Genomic DNA, 21,118 nt, shown 5'->3' on the forward strand with positions numbered 1-21,118 from the left:
TGGGACAAAAACAAGCTGCTGTTATGAAAAATTTATGATACAGGACGGGTAAAAAAAAGAAAAAAAAGAAGGAAGTCCTGTACCCCACCCTATCCGACGTGTGCTGTCGTTTTTCTGTTTTCCCGACCCAACCTCTTCCCTCAAACAGAAACTTAACAACAGATAATAAATACACTACAATACATAATAAATACACTACAACAACGGATCAACACTATATACAATATGTACAGCCCAGCAGTGGAGGCCGGCTGGGAAATTCTTGTAGAGCGTTTTTGCGCGTCATCCTCCAATTGCGCGCTGCCCCCGGAGCCAGGTTGTTAACCCTCACTACCGCGGTCGCATGGCGCAACGCTCAAGCCACTCGACCACCCCAGGGGGTACAAGTTCAACAACTTTTTGCACCTTATATGTTTGCGAGCTTGAAGCTGCTCATTGAGAAGAGAGTTATCATGGATTAAAGCAGCGTGTGATAAATTCTGGGGTGGAAGCTCTGTTGTGGATACTAATACATCTATTAAGAAGAATGGTAATGATGATAATGATAGACACAGTCGTTACCTGTTACAAGGCAATGCGCAAGTGGAGGAACTATCCGATAGAATATACCTCATTTAACGGTTAGGCACGAAGTTTTTTTTCGATACATTTGTTTCTCTAAACATACTAGAGCAATAACGGGCGACCGCAGGATAGATTATATATATATTGCGTGCAGCAACTGAACACTTGTCGATATCAATGCAACTTTTCTCTGTATTAGTTCAGCTTGTAGCATAAATAACAATACAAGAGGAAATTGTAAACTTAGCACAACTAAGGTTATCTCATTGGAGTATTCATCTGGGGAGGGGGGGGGACACTCCGAATGGTAGGACTGCTATACCCTTGTTTATAGACTGCCCGGAGGCTTCGCGGTCCTGTTTCTTGTAGTTATAGGCTGTCCTGCAGCGCGGCTATTGCGTCGTACGTACGAGTAGAGCGAGCAGGGCAGAAGTTGCCGAGAAATAACGACAGATTCGTAAGGACTGAAGCATAGACAGGTGAATCTTGTTCCTGCGACGTGAGTTGCTTTCTGTGTTTTCCGTTTTTGAAGGGTATGAAAGAAGCGTCGACTGGTCAGACAGGCGGTAGAAATGCTCGGTGTTTAGTTTTTGGCTGAAAATCTACTTGCAATGTGTGCAAGAAGATGTGAAGAAGGCCGAGTAGATGTGTCGACAGACGTACAGAGAAGAGAATAAGTGGCTTGAAGCTTCTGTCAACTGACTTGTTCAGCTTTGTTTAGCTGCGGCTGCATGGGTCGTTTTGTTTGTCTCCTTTGTTTAATGTGTTCCGTAAGATTACGAAAGCTGAGGATGGTTTTGTTTGCTTCTCCGTCGTGGTTCGAAGTCTGGACCACCACTCGGAATACGAATGCTTGAGCTTGTCTGTGGGTGGCGTCGTTACCCAGGTTGACTGTGTGCCTGGGACAAAAACAAGCTGCTGTTCTGAAAAATTTATGATACAGGACGGGTAAAAAAAAGAAAAAAAAGAAGGAAGTCCTGTACCCCACCCTATCCGACGTGTGTTGTCGTTTTTCTGTTTTCCCGACCCAACCTCTTCCCTCAAACAGAAACTTAACAAAACATAATAAATACACTACAATACATAATAAATACACTACAACAACGGATCAACACTATATACAATATGTACAGCCCAGCAGTGGAGGCCGGCTGGGAAATTCTTGTAGAGCGTTTTTGCGCGTCATCCTCCAATTGCGCGCTGCCCCCGGAGCCAGGTTGTTAACCCTCACTACCGCGGTCTCATGGCGCAACGCTCAAGCCACTCGACCACCCCAGGGGGTACAAGTTGAACAACTTTTTGCACCTTATATGTTTGCGAGCTTGAAGCTGCTCATTGAGAAGAGAGTTATCATGGATTAAAGCAGCGTGTGATAAATTCTGGGGTGGAAGCTCTGTTGTGGATACTAATACATCTATTAAGAAGAATGGTAATGATGATAATGATAGACACAGTCGTTACCTGTTACAAGGCAATGCGCAAGTGGAGGAACTATCCGATAGAATATACCTCATTTACCGGTTAGGCACGAAGTTTTTTTTCGATACATTTGTTTCTCTAAACATACTAGAGCAATAACGGGCGACCGCAGGATAGATTATATATATATTGCGTGCAGCAACTGAACACTTGTCGATATGAATGCAACTTTTCTCTGTATTAGTTCAGCTTGTAGCATAAATAACAATACAAGAGGAAATTGTAAACTTAGCACAACTGAGGTTATCTCATTGGAGTATTCATCTGGGGAGGGGGGGGGACACTCCGAATGGTAGGACTGCTATACCCTCGTTTATAGACTGCCCGGAGGCTTCGCGGTCCTGTTCCTTGTAGTTATAGGCTGTCCTGCAGCGCGGCTATTGCGTCGTACGTACGAGTAGAGCGAGCAGGGCAGAAGTTGCCGAGAAGTAACGACAGATTCGTAAGGACTTAAGCATAGACAGGTGAATCTTGTTCCTGCGACGTGAGTTGCTTTCTGTGTTTTCCGTTTTTGAAGGGTATGAAAGAAGCGTCGACTGGTCAGACAGGCGGTAGAAATGCTCGGTGTTTAGTTTTTGGCTGAAAATCTACTTGCAATGTGTGCAAGTAGATGTGAAGAAGGCCGAGTAGATGTGTCGACAGACGTACAGAGAAGAGAATAAGTGGTTTGAAGCTTCTGTCAACTGACTTGTTCAGCTTTGTTTAGCTGCGGCTGCATGGGTCGTTTTGTTTGTCTCCTTTGTTTAATGTGTTCCGTAAGATTACGAAAGCTGAGGATGGTTTTGTTTGCTTCTCCGTCGTGGTTCGAAGTCTGGACCACCACTCGGAATACGAATCCTTGAGCTTGTCTGTGGGTGGCGTCGTTACCCAGGTTGCCTGTGTGCCTGGGACAAAAACAAGCTGCTGTTATGAAAAATTTATGATACAGGACGGGTAAAAAAAAGAAAAAAAGAAGGAAGTCCTGTACCCCACCCTATCCGACGTGTGTTGTCGTTTTTCTGTTTTCCCGACCCAACCTCTTCCCTCAAACAGAAACTTAACAACACATAATAAATACACTACAATACATAATAAATACACTACAACAACGGATCAACACTATATACAATATGTAAAGCCCAGCAGTGGTGGCCGGCTGGGAAATTCTTGTAGAGCGTTTTTGCGCGTCATCCTCCAATTGCGCGCTGCCCCCGGAGCCAGGTTGTTAACCCTCACTACCGCGGTCTCATGGCGCAACGCTCAAGCCACTCGACCACCCCAGGGGGTACAAGTTGAACAACTTTTTGCACCTTATATGTTTGCGAGCTTGAAGCTGCTCATTGAGAAGAGAGTTATCATGGATTAAAGAAGCGTGTGATAAATTCTGGGGTGGAAGCTCTGTTGTGGATACTAATACATCTATTAAGAAGAATGGTAATGATGATAATGATAGACACAGTCGTTACCTGTTACAAGGCAATGCGCAAGTGGAGGAACTATCCGATAGAATATACCTCATTTAACGGTTAGGCACGAAGTTTTTTTTCGATACATTTGTTTCTCTAAACATACTAGAGCAATAACGGGTGACCGCAGGATAGATTATATATATATTGCGTGCAGCAACTGAACACTTGTCGATATGAATGCAACTTTTCTCTGTATTAGTTCAGCTTGTAGCATAAATAACAATACAAGAGGAAATTGTAAACTTCGCACAACTGAGGTTATCTCATTGGAGTATTCATCTGGGGAGGGGGGGGGACACTCCGAATGGTAGGACTGCTATACCCTCGTTTATAGACTGCCCGGAGGCTTCGCGGTCCTGTTTCTTGTAGTTATAGGCTGTCCTGCAGCGCGGCTATTGCGTCGTACGTACGAGTAGAGCGAGCAGGGCAGAAGTTGCCGAGAAATAACGACAGATTCGTAAAGACTGAAGCATATGATTTGATTGATTTGTGGTGTTTAACGTCCCAAAACCACCATATGATTATGAGAGACGCCGAAGTGGAGGGCTCCGGAAATTTTGACCACCTGGGGTTCTTAAACGTCCACCCAAATCTGAGCACACGGGCCTCGACATTTCCGCCTCCATCGGAAATGCAGCCGCCGCAGCCGGGGTTTGAACCCGCGACCTGCGGGTCAGCAGCCGAGTACCTTAGCCACTAGACCACCGCGGCGGGGCAGGACTGAAGCATAGACAGGTGAATCTTGTTCCTGCGACGTGAGTTGCTTTCTGTGTTTTCCGTTTTTGAAGGGTATGAAAGAAGCGTCGACAGGTCATACAGGCGGTAGAAATGCTCGGTGTTTAGTTTTTGGCTGAAAATCTACTTGCAATGTGTGCAAGTAGATGTGAAGAAGGCCGAGTAGATGTGTCGACAGACGTACAGAGAAGAGAATAAGTGGTTTGAAGCTTCTGTCAACTGACTTGTTCAGCTTTGTTTAGCTGCGGCTGCATGGGTCGTTTTGTTTGTCTCCTTTGTTTAATGTGTTCCGTAAGATTACGAAAGCTGAGGATGGTTTTGTTTGCTTCTCCGTCGTGGTTCGAAGTCTGGACCACCACTCGGAATACGAATCCTTGAGCTTGTCTGTGGGTGGCGTCGTTACCCAGGTTGCCTGTGTGTCTGGGACAAAAACAAGCTGCTGTTATGAAAAATTTATGATACAGGACGGGTAAAAAAAAGAAAAAAAAGAAGGAAGTCCTGTACCCCACCCTATCCGAGGTGTGTTGTCGTTTTTCTGTTTTCCCGACCCAAACTCTTCCCTCAAACAGAAACTTAACAACACATAATAAATACACTACAATACATAATAAATACACTACAACAACGGATCAACACTATATACAATATGTACAAACCAGCAGTGGAGGCCGGCTGGGAAATTCTTGTAGAGCGTTTTTGCGCGTCATCCTCCAATTGCGCGCTGCCCCCGGAGCCAGGTTGTTAACCCTCACTACCGCGGTCTCATGGCGCAACGCTCAAGCCACTCGACCACCCCAGGGGGTACAAGTTGAACAACTTTTTGCACCTTATATGTTTGCGAGCTTGAAGCTGCTCATTGAGAAGAGAGTTATCATGGATTAAAGCAGCGTGTGATAAATTCTGGGGTGGAAGCTCTGTTGTGGATACTAATACATCTATTAAAAAGAATGGTAATGATGATAATGATAGACACAGTCGTTACCTGTTACAAGGCAATGCGCAAGTGGAGGAACTATCCGATAGAATATACCTCATTTAACGGTTAGGCACGAAGTTTTTTTTCGATACATTTGTTTCTCTAAACATACTAGAGCAATAACGGGCGACCGCAGGATAGATTATATATATATTGCGTGCAGCAACTGAACACTTGTCGATATGAATGCAACTTTTTTCTGTATTAGTTCAGCTTGTAGCATAAATAACAATAGAAGAGGAAATTGTAAACTTAGCACAACTGAGGTTATCTCATTGGAGTATTCATCTGGGGAGGGGGGGGGACACTCCGAATGGTAGGACTGCTATACCCTCGTTTATAGACTGCCCGGAGGCTTCGCGGTCCTGTTTCTTGTAGTTATAGGCTGTCCTGCAGCGCGGCTATTGCGTCGTACGTACGAGTAGAGCGAGCAGGGCAGAAGTTGCCGAGAAATAACGACAGATTCGTAAGGACTGAAGCATAGACAGGTGAATCTTGTTCCTGCGACGTGAGTTGCTTTCTGTGTTTTCCGTTTTTGAAGGGTATGAAAGAAGCGTCGACTGGTCAGACAGGCGGTAGAAATGCTCGGTGTTTAGTTTTTGGCTGAAAAGCTACTTGCAATGTGTGCAAGTAGATGTGAAGAAGGCCGAGTAGATGTGTCGACAGACGTACAGAGAAGAGAATAAGTGGTTTGAAGCTTCTGTCAACTGACTTGTTCAGCTTTGTTTAGCTGCGGCTGCATGGGTCGTTTTGTTTGTCTCCTTTGTTTAATGTGTTCCGTAAGATTACGAAAACTGAGGATGGTTTTGTTTGCTTCTCCGTCGTGGTTCGAAGTCTGGACCACCACTCGGAATACGAATCCTTGAGCTTGTCTGTGGGTGGCGTCGTTACCCAGGTTGCCTGTGTGTCTGGGACAAAAACAAGCTGCTGTTATGAAAAATTTATGATACAGGACGGGTAAAAAAAAGAAAAAAAAGAAGGAAGTCCTGTACCCCACCCTATCCGACGTGTGTTGTCGTTTTTCTGTTTTCCCGACCCAACCTCTTCCCTCAAACAGAAACTTAACAACACATAATAAATACACTACAATACATAATAAATACACTACAACAACGGATCAACACTATATACAATATGTACAGCCCAGCAGTGGAGGCCGGCTGGGAAATTCTTGTAGAGCGTTTTTGCGCGTCATCCTCCAATTGCGCGCTGCCCCCGGAGCCAGGTTGTTAACCCTCACTACCGCGGTCTCATGGCGCAACGCTCAAGCCACTCGACCACCCCAGGGGGTACAAGTTGAACAACTTTTTGCACCTTATATGTTTGCGAGCTTGAAGCTGCTCATTGAGAAGAGAGTTATCATGGATTAAAGCAGCGTGTGATAAATTCTGGGGTGGAAGCTCTGTTGTGGATACTAATACATCTATTAAGAAGAATGGTAATGATGATAATGATAGACACAGTCGTTACCTGTTACAAGGGAATGCGCAAGTGGTGGAACTATCCGATAGAATATACCTCATTTAACGGTTAGGCACGAAGTTTTTTTTCGATACATTTGTTTCTCTAAACATACTAGAGCAATAACGGGCGACCGCAGGATAGATTATATATATATTGCGTGCAGCAACTGAACACTTGTCGATATGAATGCAACTTTTCTCTGTATTAGTTCAGCTTGTAGCATAAATAACAATACAAGAGGAAATTGTAAACTTAGCACAACTGAGGTTATCTCATTGGAGTATTCATCTGGGCAGGGGGGGGGGACACTCCGAATGGTAGGACTGCTCGTTTATAGACTGCCCGGAGGCTTCGCGGTCCTGTTTCTTGTAGTTATAGGCTGTCCTGCAGCGCGGCTATTGCGTCGTACGTACGAGTAGAGCGAGCAGGGCAGAAGTTGCCGAGAAATAACGACAGATTCGTAAGGACTGAAGCATAGAGAGGTGAATCTTGTTCCTGCGACGTGAGTTGCTTTCTGTGTTTTCCGTTTTTGAAGGGTATGAAAGAAGCGTCGACTGGTCAGACAGGCGGTAGAAATGCTCGGTGTTCAGTTTTTGGCTGAAAATCTACTTGCAATGTGTGCAAGTAGATGTGAAGAAGGCCGAGTAGATGTGTCGACAGACGTACAGAGAAGAGAATAAGTGGTTTGAAGCTTCTGTCAACTGACTTGTTCAGCTTTGTTTAGCTGCGGCTGCATGGGTCGTTTTGTTTGTCTCCTTTGTTTAATGTGTTCCGTAAGATTACGAAAGCTGAGGATGGTTTTGTTTGCTTCTCCGTCGTGGTTCGAAGTCTGGATCACCACTCAGAATACGAATCCTTGAGCTTGTCTGTGGGTGGCGTCGTTACCCAGGTTGCCTGTGTGCCTGGGACAAAAACAAGCTGCTGTTATGAAAAATTTATGATACAGGACGGGTAAAAAAAAGAAAAAAAAGAAGGAAGTCCTGTACCCCACCCTATCCGACGTGTGTTGTCGTTTTTATGTTTTCCCGACCCAACCTCTTCCCTCAAACAGAAACTTAACAACACATAATAAATACACTACAATACATAATAAATACACTACAACAACGGATCAACACTATATACAATATGTACAGCCCAGCAGTGGAGGCCGGCTGGGAAATTCTTGTAGAGCGTTTTTGCGCGTCATCCTCCAATGGCGCGCTGCCCCCGGAGCCAGGTTGTTAACCCTCACTACCGCGGTCTCATGGCGCAACGCTCAAGCCACTCGACCACCCCAGGGGGTACAAGTTGAACAACTTTTTGCACCTTATATGTTTGCGAGCTTGAAGCTGCTCATTGAGAAGAGAGTTATCATGGATTAAAGCAGCGTGTGATAAATTCTGGGGTGGAAGCTCTGTTGTGGATACTAATACATCTATTAAGAAGAATGGTAATGATGATAATGATAGACACAGTCGTTACCTGTTACAAGGCAATGCGCAAGTGGAGGAACTATCCGATAGAATATACCTCATTTAACGGTTAGGCACGAAGTTTTTTTCGATACATTTGTTTCTCTAAACATACTAGAGCAATAACGGGCGACCGCAGGATAGATTATATATATATTGCGTGCAGCAACTGAACACTTGTCGATATGAATGCAACTTTTCTCTGTATTAGTTCAGCTTGTAGCATAAATAACAATACAAGAGGAAATTGTAAACTTAGCACAACTGAGGTTATCTCATTGGAGTATTCATCTGGGGAGGGGGGGGGGACACTCCGAATGGTAGGACTGCTATACCCTCGTTTATAGACTGCCCGGAGGCTTCGCGGTCCTGTTTCTTGTAGTTATAGGCTGTCCTGCAGCGCGGCTATTGCGTCGTACGTACGAGTAGAGCGAGCAGGGCAGAAGTTGCCGAGAAATAACGACAGATTCGTAAGGACTGAAGCATAGACAGGTGAATCTTGTTCCTGCGACGTGAGTTGCTTTCTGTGTTTTCCGTTTTTGAAGGGTATGAAAGAAGCGTCGACTGGTCAGACAGGCGGTAGAAATGCTCGGTGTTTAGTTTTTGGCTGAAAATCTACTTGCAATGTGTGCAAGTAGATGTGAAGAAGGCCGAGTAGATGTGTCGACAGACGTACAGAGAAGAGAATAAGTGGTTTGAAGCTTCTGTCAACTGACTTGTTCAGCTTTGTTTAGCTGCGGCTGCATGGGTCGTTTTGTTTGTCTCCTTTGTTTAATGTGTTCCGTAAGATTACGAAAGCTGAGGATGGTTTTGTTTGCTTCTCCGTCGTGGTTCGAAGTCTGGACCACCACTCGGAATACGAATCCTTGAGCTTGTCTGTGGGTGGCGTCGTTACCCAGGTTGCCTGTGTGCCTGGGACAAAAACAAGCTGCTGTTATGAAAAATTTATGATACAGGACGGGTAAAAAAAAGAAAAAAAAGAAGGAAGTCCTGTACCCCACCCTATCCGACGTGTGTTGTCGTTTTTCTGTTTTCCCGACCCAACCTCTTCCCTCAAACAGAAACTTAACAACACATAATAAATACACTACAACAACGGATCAACACTATATACAATATGTACAGCCCAGCAGTGGAGGCCGGCTGGGAAATTCTTGTAGAGCGTTTTTGCGCGTCATCCTCCAATTGCGCGCTGCCCCCGGAGCCAGGTTGTTAACCCTCACTGCCGCGGTCTCATGGCACAACGCTCAAGCCACTCGACCACCCCAGGGGGTACAAGTTGAACAACTTTTTGCACCTTATATGTTTGCGAGCTTGAAGCTGCTCATTGAGAAGAGAGTTATCATGGATTAAAGCAGCGTGTGATAAATTCTGGGGTGGAAGCTCTGTTGTGGATACTAATACATCTATTAAGAAGAATGGTAATGATGATAATGATAGACACAGTCGTTACCTGTTACAAGGCAATGCGCAAGTGGAGGAACTATCCGATAGAATATACCTCATTTAACGGTTAGGCACGAAGTTTTTTTTCGATACATTTGTTTCTCTAAACATACTAGAGCAATAACGGGCGACCGCAGGATAGATTATATATATATTGCGTGCAGCAACTGAACACTTGTCGATATGAATGCAACTTTTCTCTGTATTAGTTCAGCTTGTAGCATAAATAACAATACAAGAGGAAATTGTAAACTTAGCACAACTGAGGTTATCTCATTGGAGTATTCATCTGGGGAGGGGGGGGGGGACACTCCGAATGGTAGGACTGCTATACCCTCGTTTATAGACTGCCCGGAGGCTTCGCGGTCCTGTTTCTTGTAGTTATAGGCTGTCCTGCAGCGCGGCTATTGCGTCGTACGTACGAGTAGAGCGAGCAGGGCAGAAGTTACCGAGAAATAACGACAGATTCGTAAGGACTGAAGCATAGACAGGTGAATCTTGTTCCTGCGACGTGAGTTGCTTTCTGTGTTTTCCGTTTTTGAAGGGTATGAAAGAAGCGTCGACTGGTCAGACAGGCGGTAGAAATGCTCGGTGTTTAGTTTTTGGCTGAAAATCTACTTGCAATGTGTGCAAGTAGATGTGAAGAAGGCCGAGTAGATGTGTCGACAGACGTACAGAGAAGAGAATAAGTGGTTTGAAGCTTCTGTCAACTGACTTGTTCAGCTTTGTTTAGCTGCGGCTGCATGGGTCGTTTTGTTTGTCTCCTTTGTTTAATGTGTTCCGTAAGATTACGAAAGCTGAGGATGGTTTTGTTTGCTTCTCCGTCGTGGTTCGAAGTCTGGACCACTACTCGGAAGACGAATCCTTGAGCTTGTCTGTGGGTGGCGTCGTTACCCAGGTTGCCTGTGTGCCTGGGACAAAAACAAGCTGCTGTTATGAAAAATTTATGATACAGGACGGGTAAAAAAAAGAAAAAAAAGAAGGAAGTCCTGTACCCCACCCTATCCGACGTGTGTTGTCGTTTTTCTGTTTTCCCGACCCAACCTCTTCCCTCAAACAGAAACTTAACAACACATAATAAATACACTACAATACATAATAAATACACTACAACAACGGATCAACACTATATACAATATGTACAGCCCAGCAGTGGAGGCCGGCTGGGAAATTCTTGTAGAGCGTTTTTGCGCGTCATCCTCCAATTGCGCGCTGCCCCCGGAGCCAGGTTGTTAACCCTCACTACCGCGGTCTCATGGCGCAACGCTCAAGCCACTCGACCACCCCAGGGGGTACAAGTTGAACAACTTTTTGCACCTTATATGTTTGCGAGCTTGAAGCTGCTCATTGAGAAGAGAGTTATCATGGATTAAAGCAGCGTGTGATAAATTCTGGGGTGGAAGCTCTGTTGTGGATACTAATACATCTATTAAGAAGAATGGTAATGATGATAATGATAGACACAGTCGTTACCTGTTACAAGGCAATGCGCAAGTGGAGGAACTATCCGATAGAATATACCTCATTTATCGGTTAGGCACGAAGTTTTTTTTCGATACATTTGTTTCTCTAAACATACTAGAGCAATAACGGGCGACCGCAGGATAGATTATATATATATTGCGTGCAGCAACTGAACACTTGTCGATATGAATGCAACTTTTCTCTGTATTAGTTCAGCTTGTAGCATAAATAACAATACAAGAGGAAATTGTAAACTTAGCACAACTGAGGTTATCTCATTGGAGTATTCATCTGGGGAGGGGGGGGGGACACTCCGAATGGTAGGACTGCTATACCCTCGTTTATAGACTGCCCGGAGGCTTCGCGGTCCTGTTTCTTGTAGTTATAGGCTGTCCTGCAGCGCGGCTATTGCGTCGTACGTACGAGTAGAGCGAGCAGGGCAGAAGTTGCCGAGACATAACGACAGATTCGTAAGGACTGAAGCATAGACAGGTGAATCTTGTTCCTGCGACGTGAGTTGCTTTCTGTGTTTTCCGTTTTTGAAGGGTATGAAAGAAGCGTCGACTGGTCAGACAGGCGGTAGAAATGCTCGGTGTTTAGTTTTTGGCTGAAAATCTACTTGCAATGTGTGCAAGTAGATGTGAAGAAGGCCGAGTAGATGTGTCGACAGACGTACAGAGAAGAGAATAAGTGGTTTGAAGCTTCTGTCAACTGACTTGTTCAGCTTTGTTTAGCTGCGGCTGCATGGGTCGTTTTGTTTGTCTCCTTTGTTTAATGTGTTCCGTAAGATTACGAAAGCTGAGGATGGTTTTGTTTGCTTCTCCGTCGTGGTTCGAAGTCTGGACCACCACTCGGAATACGAATGCTTGAGCTTGTCTGTGGGTGGCGTCGTTACCCAGGTTGCCTGTGTGCCTGGGACAAAAACAAGCTGCTGTTCTGAAAAATGTATGATACAGGACGGGTAAAAAAAAGAAAAAAAAGAAGGAAGTCCTGTACCCCACCCTATCCGACGTGTGTTGTCGTTTTTCTGTTTTCCCGACCCAACCTCTTCCCTCAAACAGAAACTTAACAAAACATAATAAATACACTACAATACATAATAAATACACTACAACAACGGATCAACACTATATACAATATGTACAGCCCAGCAGTGGAGGCCGGCTGGGAAATTCTTGTAGAGCGTTTTTGCGCGTCATCCTCCAATTGCGCGCTGCCCCCGGAGCCAGGTTGTTAACCCTCACTACCGCGGTCTCATGGCGCAACGCTCAAGCCACTCGACCACCCCAGGGGGTACAAGTTGAACAACTTTTTGCACCTTATATGTTTGCGAGCTTGAAGCTGCTCATTGAGAAGAGAGTTATCATGGATTAAAGCAGCGTGTGATAAATTCTGGGGTGGAAGCTCTGTTGTGGATACTAATACATCTATTAAGAAGAATGGTAATGATGATAATGATAGACACAGTCGTTACCTGTTACAAGGCAATGCGCAAGTGGAGGAACTATCCGATAGAATATACCTCATTTAACGGTTAGGCACGAAGTTTTTTTTCGGTACATTTGTTTCTCTAAACATACTAGAGCAATAACGGGCGACCGCAGAATAGATTATGTATATATTGCGTGCAGCAACTGAACACTTGTCGATATGAATGCAACTTTTCTCTGTATTAGTTCAGCTTGTAGCATAAATAACAATACAAGAGGAAATTGTAAACTTAGCACAACTGAGGTTATCTCATTGGAGTATTCATCTGGGGAGGGGGGGGGGGGGCACTCCGAATGGTAGGACTGCTATACCCTCGTTTATAGACTGCCCGGAGGCTTCGCGGTCCTGTTTCTTGTAGTTATAGGCTGTCCTGCAGCGCGGCTATTGCGTCGTACGTACGAGTAGAGCGAGCAGGGCAGAAGTTGCCGAGAAATAACGACAGATTCGTAAGGACTGAAGCATAGACAGGTGAATCTTGTTCCTGCGACGTGAGTTGCTTTCTGTGTTTTCCGTTTTTGAAGGGTATGAAAGAAGCGTCGACTGGTCAGACAGGCGGTAGAAATGCTCGGTGTTCAGTTTTTGGCTGAAAATCTACTTGCAATGTGTGCAAGTAGATGTGAAGAAGGCCGAGTAGATGTGTCGACAGACGTACAGAGAAGAGAATAAGTGGTTTGAAGCTTCTGTCAACTGACTTGTTCAGCTTTGTTTAGCTGCGGCTGCATGGGTCGTTTTGTTTGTCTCCTTTGTTTAATGTGTTCCGTAAGATTACGAAAGCTGAGGATGGTTTTGTTTGCTTCTCCGTCGTGGTTCGAAGTCTGGATCACCACTCAGAATACGAATCCTTGAGCTTGTCTGTGGGTGGCGTCGTTACCCAGGTTGCCTGTGTGCCTGGGACAAAAACAAGCTGCTGTTATGAAAAATTTATGATACAGGACGGGTAAAAAAAAGAAAAAAAAGAAGGAAGTCCTGTACCCCACCCTATCCGACGTGTGTTGTCGTTTTTATGTTTTCCCGACCCAACCTCTTCCCTCAAACAGAAACTTAACAACACATAATAAATACACTACAATACATAATAAATACACTACAACAACGGATCAACACTATATACAATATGTACAGCCCAGCAGTGGAGGCCGGCTGGGAAATTCTTGTAGAGCGTTTTTGCGCGTCATCCTCCAATTGCGCGCTGCCCCCGGAGCCAGGTTGTTAACCCTCACTACCGCGGTCTCATGGCGCAACGCTCAAGCCACTCGACCACCCCAGGGGGTACAAGTTGAACAACTTTTTGCACCTTATATGTTTGCGAGCTTGAAGCTGCTCATTGAGAAGAGAGTTATCATGGATTAAAGCAGCGTGTGATAAAGTCTGGGGTGGAAGCTCTGTTGTGGATACTAATACATCTATTAAGAAGAATGGTAATGATGATAATGATAGACACAGTCGTTACCTGTTACAAGGCAATGCGCAAGTGGAGGAACTATCCGATAGAATATACCTCATTTATCGGTTAGGCACGAAGTTTTTTTTCGATACATTTGTTTCTCTAAACATACTAGAGCAATAACGGGCGACCGCAGGATAGATTATATATATATTGCGTGCAGCAACTGAACACTTGTCGATATGAATGCAACTTTTCTCTGTATTAGTTCAGCTTGTAGCATAAATAACAATACAAGAGGAAATTGTAAACTTAGCACAACTGAGGTTATCTCATTGGAGTATTCATCTGGGGAGGGGGGGGGGACACTCCGAATGGTAGGACTGCTATACCCTCGTTTATAGACTGCCCGGAGGCTTCGCGGTCCTGTTTCTTGTAGTTATAGGCTGTCCTGCAGCGCGGCTATTGCGTCGTACGTACGAGTAGAGCGAGCAGGGCAGAAGTTGCCGAGACATAACGACAGATTCGTAAGGACTGAAGCATAGACAGGTGAATCTTGTTCCTGCGACGTGAGTTGCTTTCTGTGTTTTCCGTTTTTGAAGGGTATGAAAGAAGCGTCGACTGGTCAGACAGGCGGTAGAAATGCTCGGTGTTTAGTTTTTGGCTGAAAATCTACTTGCAATGTGTGCAAGTAGATGTGAAGAAGGCCGAGTAGATGTGTCGACAGACGTACAGAGAAGAGAATAAGTGGTTTGAAGCTTCTGTCAACTGACTTGTTCAGCTTTGTTTAGCTGCGGCTGCATGGGTCGTTTTGTTTGTCTCCTTTGTTTAATGTGTTCCGTAAGATTACGAAAGCTGAGGATGGTTTTGTTTGCTTCTCCGTCGTGGTTCGAAGTCTGGACCACCACTCGGAATACGAATGCTTGAGCTTGTCTGTGGGTGGCGTCGTTACCCAGGTTGCCTGTGTGCCTGGGACAAAAACAAGCTGCTGTTCTGAAAAATGTATGATACAGGACGGGTAAAAAAAAGAAAAAAAAGAAGGAAGTCCTGTACCCCACCCTATCCGACGTGTGTTGTCGTTTTTCTGTTTTCCCGACCCAACCTCTTCCCTCAAACAGAAACTTAACAAAACATAATAAATACACTACAATACATAATAAATACACTACAACAACGGATCAACACTATATACAATATGTACAGCCCAGCAGTGGAGGCCGGCTGGGAAATTCTTGTAGAGCGTTTTTGCGCGTCATCCTCCAATTGCGCGCTGCCCCCGGAGCCAGGTTGTTAACCCTCACTACCGCGGTCTCATGGCGCAACGCTCAAGCCACTCGACCACCCCAGGGGGTACAAGTTGAACAACTTTTTGCACCTTATATGTTTGCGAGCTTGAAGCTGCTCATTGAGAAGAGAGTTATCATGGATTAAAGCAGCGTGTGATAAATTCTGGGGTGGAAGCTCTGTTGTGGATACTAATACATCTATTAAGAAGAATGGTAATGATGATAATGATAGACACAGTCGTTACCTGTTACAAGGCAATGCGCAAGTGGAGGAACTATCCGATAGAATATACCTCATTTAACGGTTAGGCACGAAGTTTTTTTTCGGTACATTTGTTTCTCTAAACATACTAGAGCAATAACGGGCGACCGCAGAATAGATTATGTATATATTGCGTGCAGCAACTGAACACTTGTCGATATGAATGCAACTTTTCTCTGTATTAGTTCAGCTTGTAGCATAAATAACAATACAAGAGGAAATTGTAAACTTAGCACAACTGAGGTTATCTCATTGGAGTATTCATCTGGGGAGGGGGGGGGGGCACTCCGAATGGTAGGACTGCTATACCCTCGTTTATAGACTGCCCGGAGGCTTCGCGGTCCTGTTTCTTGTAGTTATAGGCTGTCCTGCAGCGCGGCTATTGCGTCGTACGTACGAGTAGAGCGAGCAGGGCAGAAGTTGCCGAGAAATAACGACAGATTCGTAAGGACTGAAGCATAGACAGGTGAATCTTGTTCCTGCGACGTGAGTTGCTTTCTGTGTTTTCCGTTTTTGAAGGGTATGAAAGAAGCGTCGACTGGTCAGACAGGCGGTAGAAATGCTCGGTGTTCAGTTTTTGGCTGAAAATCTACTTGCAATGTGTGCAAGTAGATGTGAAGAAGGCCGAGTAGATGTGTCGACAGACGTACAGAGAAGAGAATAAGTGGTTTGAAGCTTCTGTCAACTGACTTGTTCAGCTTTGTTTAGCTGCGGCTGCATGGGTCGTTTTGTTTGTCTCCTTTGTTTAATGTGTTACGTAAGATTACGAAAGCTGAGGATGGTTTTGTTTGCTTCTCCGTCGTGGTTCGAAGTCTGGATCACCACTCAGAATACGAATCCTTGAGCTTGTCTGTGGGTGGCGTCGTTACCCAGGTTGCCTGTGTGCCTGGGACAAAAACAAGCTGCTGTTATGAAAAATTTATGATACAGGACGGGTAAAAAAAAGAAAAAAAGAAGGAAGTCCTGTACCCCACCCTATCCGACGTGTGTTGTCGTTTTTATGTTTTCCCGACCCAACCTCTTCCCTCAAACAGAAACTTAACAACACATAATAAATACACTACAATACATAATAAATACACTACAACAACGGATCAACACTATATACAATATGTACAGCCCAGCAGTGGAGGCCGGCTGGGAAATTCTTGTAGAGCGTTTTTGCGCGTCATCCTCCAATTGCGCGCTGCCCCCGGAGCCAGGTTGTTAACCCTCACTACCGCGGTCTCATGGCGCAACGCTCAAGCCACTCGACCACCCCAGGGGGTACAAGTTGAACAACTTTTTGCACCTTATATGTTTGCGAGCTTGAAGCTGCTCATTGAGAAGAGAGTTATCATGGATTAAAGCAGCGTGTGATAAATTCTGGGGTGGAAGGTCTGTTGTGGATACTAATACATCTATTAAGAAGAATGGTAATGATGATAATGATAGACACAGTCGTTACCTGTTACAAGGCAATGCGCAAGTGGAGGAACTATCCGATAGAATATACCTCATTTAACGGTTAGGCACGAAGTTTTTTTTCGATACATTTGTTTCTCTAAACATACTAGAGCAATAACGGGCGACCGCAGGATAGATTATATATATATATTGCGTGCAGCAACTGAACACTTGTCGATATGAATGCAACTTTTCTCTGTATTAGTTCAGCTTGTAGCATAAATAACAATACAAGAGGAAATTGTAAACTTAGCACAACTGAGGTTATCTCATTGGAGTATTCATCTGGGGAGGGGGGGGGGGACACTCCGAATGGTAGGACTGCTATACCCTCGTTTATAGACTGCCCGGAGGCTTCGCGGTCCTGTTTCTTGTAGTTATAGGCTGTCCTGCAGCGCGGCTATTGCGTCGTACGTACGAGTAGAGCGAGCAGGGCAGAAGTTGCCGAGAAATAACGACAGATTCGTAAGGACTGAAGCATAGACAGGTGAATCTTGTTCCTGCGACGTGAGTTGCTTTCTGTGTTTTCCGTTTTTGAAGGGTATGAAAGAAGCGTCGACTGGTCAGACAGGCGGTAGAAATGCTCGGTGTTTAGTTTTTGGCTGAAAATCTACTTGCAATGTGTGCAAGTAGATGTGAAGAAGGCCGAGTAGATGTGTCGACAGACGTACAGAGAAGAGAATAAGTGGTTTGAAGCTTCTGTCAACTGACTTGTTCAGCTTTGTTTAGCTGCGGCTGCATGGGTCGTTTTGTTTGTCTCCTTTGTTTAATGTGTTCCGTAAGATTACGAAAGCTGAGGATGGTTTTGTTTGCTTCTCCGTCGTGGTTTGAAGTCTGGACCACCACTCGGAATACGAATCCTTGAGCTTGTCTGTGGGTGGCGTCGTTACCCAGGTTGCCTGTGTGCCTGGGACAAAAACAAGCTGCTGTTATGAAAAAATTATGATACAGGACGGGTAAAAAAAAGAAAAAAAAGAAGGAAGTCCTGTACCCCACCCTATCCGACGTGTGTTGTCGTTTTTCTGTTTTCCCGACCCAACCTCTTCCCTCAAACAGAAACTTAACAACACATAATAAATACACTACAACAACGGATCAACACTATATACAATATGTACAGCCCAGCAGTGGAGGCCGGCTGGGAAATTCTTGTAGAGCGTTTTTGCGCGTCATCCTCCAATGGCGCGCTGCCCCCGGAGCCAGGTTGTTAACCCTCACTACCGCGGTCTCATGGCGCAACGCTCAAGCCACTCGACCACCCCAGGGGGTACAAGTTGAACAACTTTTTGCACCTTATATGTTTGCGAGCTTGAAGCTGCTCATTGAGAAGAGAGTTATCATGGATTAAAGCAGCGTGTGATAAATTCTGGGGTGGAAGCTCTGTTGTGGATACTAATACATCTATTAAGAAGAATGGTAATGATGATAATGATAGACACAGTCGTTACCTGTTACAAGGCAATGCGCAAGTGGAGGAACTATCCGATAGAATATACCTCATTTAACGGTTAGGCACGAAGTTTTTTTTCGATACATTTGTTTCTCTAAACATACTAGAGCAATAACGGGCGACCGCAGGATAGATTATATATATATTGCGTGCAGCAACTGAACACTTGTCGATATGAATGCAACTTTTCTCTGTATTAGTTCAGCTTGTAGCATAAATAACAATACAAGAGGAAATTGTAAACTTAGCACAACTGAGGTTATCTCATTGGAGTATTCATCTGGGGAGGGGGGGGGGACACTCCGAATGGTAGGACTGCTATACCCTCGTTCATAGACTGCCCGGAGGCTTCGCGGTCCTGTTTCTTGTAGTTATAGGCTGTCCTGCAGCGCGGCTATTGCGTCGTACGTACGAGTAGAGCGAGCAGGGCAGAAGTTGCCGAGAAATAACGACAGATTCGTAAGGACTGAAGCATAGACAGGTGAATCTTGTTCCTGCGACGTGAGTTGCTTTCTGTGTTTTCCGTTTTTGAAGGGTATGAAAGAAGCGTCGACTGGTCAGACAGGCGGTAGAAATGCTCGGTGTTTAGTTTTTGGCTGAAAATCTACTTGCAATGTGTGCAAGTAGATGTGAAGAAGGCCGAGTAGATGTGTCGACAGACGTACAGAGAAGAGAATAAGTGGTTTGAAGCTTCTGTCAACTGACTTGTTCAGCTTTGTTTAGCTGCGGCTGCATGGGTCGTTTTGTTTGTCTCCTTTGTTTAATGTGTTCCGTAAGATTACGAAAGCTGAGGATGGTTTTGTTTGCTTCTCCGTCGTGGTTCGAAGTCTGGACCACCACTCGGAATACGAATCCTTGAGCTTGTCTGTGGGTGGCGTCGTTACCCAGGTTGCCTGTGTGCCTGGGACAAAAACAAGCTGCTGTTATGAAAAATTTATGATACAGGACGGGTAAAAAAAGAAAAAAAAGAAGGAAGTCCTGTACCCCACCCTATCCGACGTGTGTTGTCGTTTTTCTGTTTTCCCGACCCAACCTCTTCCCTCAAACAGAAACTTAACAACACATAATAAATACACTACAACAACGGATCAACACTATATACAATATGTACAGCCCAGCAGTGGAGGCCGGCTGGGAAATTCTTGTAGAGCGTTTTTGCGCGTCATCCTCCAATTGCGCGCTGCCCCCGGAGCCAGGTTGTTAACCCTCACTACCGCGGTCTCATGGCGCAACGCTCAAGCCACTCGACCACCCCAGGGGGTACAAGTTGAACAACTTTTTGCACCTTATATGTTTGCGAGCTTGAAGCTGCTCATTGAGAAGAGAGTTATCATGGATTAAAGCAGCGTGTGATAAATTCTGGGGTGGAAGCTCTGTTGTGGATACTAATACATCTATTAAGAAGAATGGTAATGATGATAATGATAGACACAGTCGTTACCTGTTGCAAGGCAATGCGCAAGTGGAGGAACTATCCGATAGAATATACCTCATTTAACGGTTAGGCACGAAGTTTTTTTTCGATACATTTGTTTCTCTAAACATACTAGAGCAATAACGGGCGACCGCAGGATAGATTATATATATATTGCGTGCAGCAACTGAACACTTGTCGATATGAATGCAACTTTTCTCTGTATTCAGCTTGTAGCATAAATAACAATACAAGAGGAAATTGTAAACTTAGCACAACTGAGGTTATCTCATTGGAGTATTCATCTGGGGAGGGGGGGGGGACACTCCGAATGGTAGGACTGCTATACCCTCGTTTATAGACTGCCCGGAGGCTTCGCGGTCCTGTTTCTTGTAGTTATAGGCTGTCCTGCAGCGCGGCTATTGCGTCGTACGTACGAGTAGAGCGAGCAGGGCAGAAGTTGCCGAGAAATAACGACAGATTCGTAAGGACTGAAGCATAGACAGGTGAATCTTGTTCCTGCGACGTGAGTTGCTTTCTGTGTTTTCCGTTTTTGAAGGGTATGAAAGAAGCGTCGACTGGTCAGACAGGCGGTAGAAATGCTCGGTGTTTAGTTTTTGGCTGAAAATCTACTTGCAAAGTGTGCAAGTAGATGTGAAGAAGGCCGAGTAGATGTGTCGACAGACGTACAGAGAAGAGAATAAGTGGTTTGAAGCTTCTGTCAACTGACTTGTTCAGCTTTGTTTAGCTGCGGCTGCATGGGTCGTTTTGTTTGTCTCCTTTGTTTAATGTGTTCCGTAAGATTACGAAAGCTGAGGATGGTTTTGTTTGCTTCTCCGTCGTGGTTCGAAGTCTGGACCACCACTCGGAATACGAATCCTTGAGCTTGTCTGTGGGTGGCGTCGTTACCCAGGTTGCCTGTGTGCCTGGGACAAAAACAAGCTGCTGTTATGAAAAATTTATGATACAGGACGGGTAAAAAAAAGAAAAAAAAGAAGGAAGTCCTGTACCCCACCCTATCCGACGTGTGTTGTCGTTTTTCTGTTTTCCCGACCCAACCTCTTCCCTCAAACAGAAACTTAACAACACATAATAAATACACTACAATACATAATAAATACACTACAACAACGGATCAACACTATATACAATATGTACAGCCCAGCAGTGGAGGCCGGCTGGGAAATTCTTGTAGAGCGTTTTTGCGCGTCATCCTCCAATTGCGCGCTGCCCCCGGAGCCAGGTTGTTAACCCTCACTACCGCGGTCTCATGGCGCAACGCTCAAGCCACCCGACCACCCCAGGGGGTACAAGTTGAACAACTTTTTGCACCTTATATGTTTGCGAGCTTGAAG

This window comes from Rhipicephalus microplus, chromosome 1, assembly GCF_043290135.1.
Source record: "Rhipicephalus microplus isolate Deutch F79 chromosome 1, USDA_Rmic, whole genome shotgun sequence".
In the NCBI taxonomy this organism is placed as follows: Eukaryota; Metazoa; Arthropoda; class Arachnida; order Ixodida; family Ixodidae; genus Rhipicephalus; species Rhipicephalus microplus.